Here is a 2,637-nt window from a genome sequence, read left to right on the forward strand (position 1 = left end):
AGTGCTGTAAAACCATGGACTATGAAGGGGTGTTTGCAGAGCAGGAGATAATACTGCTTTGGTCCCACAAATGCCTTCTCAACATGGAGGCTACATGAAGATCTCATAAAGAGGACTTGTGCAAGATCTGAGAAGGGAGATAATCTCTGCTCACAAGATCCAGGAAGGTCATTGCAGGTGGGAGCCTGCAAGAAAGAGCAGCCTTGCACAGGGCAGAGATACCAGAACACCACAGGCTCTGCCTAGGTTCTCAGAATAGAGAGTAATTTTGATTGCCCTGTGTCCTCAGTGCTCGGGAGATAAAAGACCCTTGATGCATTGGGTGTAGTCAGACCTGGTGGCGCCTTATCCACTATGATTCTGTTGCAAATGTACCTTGATAGGAACCAGAATTCAGTGTTCTAGGTTTGCAGTAAGAATCACATCTGCTACTCAATACTGCAGACCACACCTTCCCCTGCCCCCCCATCTTGCCCACATTAGTTTCAAGACTTCTCCCACTAGTTTCAAGTCCTCCCCTGAGCATCCCTCCACTGCTACCCCCACCTCTCAATTAACATGTGCATGCATCTAATAAAAGCCTGAGGAAATCAGATCTCAGGGCCAACATGGCCCCGACTCTTGCATTGGTCCCCTGGACCCATGCTGTAAAATTCTACTTGTGTCTTTGTATTTCCTTTTCTCAATCCCTCATTCACCACCAGGACCAAGGGCACCCAGAAACAGGGCTGGGGCTGGTACCCAACATCAAAGAAATCGATCTGTGGTCCTGGGATTAAGGAACTCAGGGCCCTGCTGGGATGCACAGAAAACCTCACATAACAGAACTTCAGGAAGAGCTCTTCAGCCCAGATCTACCTAGGACGGGTGACACCTTTTTCCTGAGATTAATGCTGCACAGTAGCACTAATGTCTGGAATATGAACTCTGAGACCCTCATTCTTCTCTGGGAGTAGCTTTTGTCCCAACATAAGCTGTTTCAGAGCCAAGGTTATATCCTGTCTCTGGAGAAACCACATCCAGAAAGGATTACTGAGGAGTACAAGAGCCCAGCCAGGTAGGTCAACTCATAGCCCAGGAGGCCGCCCTACCCTAGCTGCAGAGCTCTTTGTGCTGTTGGGTTAAAGCTTCAGCTGTAAAAGGCCCACAATTGACCTTCCCCTGCCCAAGCACCATGTTTTTCTGCCTTCCCAGTGTGGTTCCTGAGCCCACTCACTAGTAAATTCTAATGCCTGAAAGTGTCCCTCTTGCAGTTTGCTTCTCTTCAACTTAAACTGGGATGCTGGACTTCATAAACCTGTTTTAACCCCAAATCTTAGGTGGCATAGGAAATAGAAAATTCTTAATCCTAGAGGAGTATAAGAGCTAGTGTAAACCCCCTCGGTTTACCAGGACTAACATAAAATTATTGGCAAATCAACACTCTTTGGCTTATTACACTAAACTGAGCAAGTGCCAGGGACCACCACCAACCACCTCTCCTAGGTAACACCCTGTGTCACCCTGTACATGTCTTTGTACATTACATATGTCCTTTAAACCAATGCAGTAAATCTAAAGCCTGTTAGCTAATTTAGCAGTTCTTTTATATTATCAGCCTAGGTCATACATATTTTGCTTAAAGGAGGACAGAAATTTCAATACTGGCCTCAAGAAGCAACTTTGTAATGCCATCAGTGCAAACACCTGACCTCAACTGGTAGAGACCCCGTAGGCTGGGGCTGTTTCCTGAAGACATGTCTGGAACCAAGAGTAGAATTACTGAGCCTTAGTAGCCAGTTCCTTCACATTCCAGGACCCAGAATACTGGGGGTTGGAGGATAAAGTTTTCTATAGGTATGGCATCCTTTCTCCAACCCTGGAAGGTCAATAATGGAAGAGGACAGAAGACAGCCATCCCTGAGATATATTGGGACAAAATGATGGAGGACAATCTACAAATTTCTTTGTTCATTTGATGAAGACTAAAGGTTGCTTACAATGTTTTCAACCACAGTAAGCTTGTGGTACTGTCTCCATTTCCTTTTGGTAAGCTAATATCATAATGACATGAAGCCCTCACTTTTATGCCAATGCATGCTTACCATCCAACTTGGAATTAACCTCGAGGACCAAAGGCCATCGATTTGGTATGTTCCTGTACCAAGTTAAACAGACAACTTGAAGGAGACAAAAGCCCTGGAGCCAGAAGCACCCCCTTTCTCAGCCCTAAAGGAAAAAGTCAATATCCTTTGATTTGGTAACTCATTGATGCCCTCTGCAATGACCCCACAAGTCACCGCATGAAGCACCGTGTTCCATTTTGAGTTAATGTGTCCATAGGCATGAGTTGGCATCAAGTCATGGACATAAGGGATGCCAGCATTTGCAGACTTTCCCTCCACTTACTGCACCAGGAGCTCTGCACCATTGCTCTTCTCAGGGAAGCAGCCCTAGTTCCATGGTTGAGTCCAGAGAGAAACTATGCTGCATAGTTGAGGCCAGACTGCAGTTGTTAGGCTGCCTTCCGATACCTATGTAGGACTGAAAACAGACCTTTGTACGTGGAGATTTCAAGCTAATGAAAAGCAGATCCTTACTATTTAGAAATAAAGCCTTCTTCCACTATACCAAGTTAGAGTCAGTGGCAGGCATCCA

Source organism: Cebus imitator, unplaced genomic scaffold, assembly GCF_001604975.1.
Source record: "Cebus imitator isolate Cc_AM_T3 unplaced genomic scaffold, Cebus_imitator-1.0 Scaffold488, whole genome shotgun sequence".
Taxonomy (NCBI): domain Eukaryota; kingdom Metazoa; phylum Chordata; class Mammalia; order Primates; family Cebidae; genus Cebus; species Cebus imitator.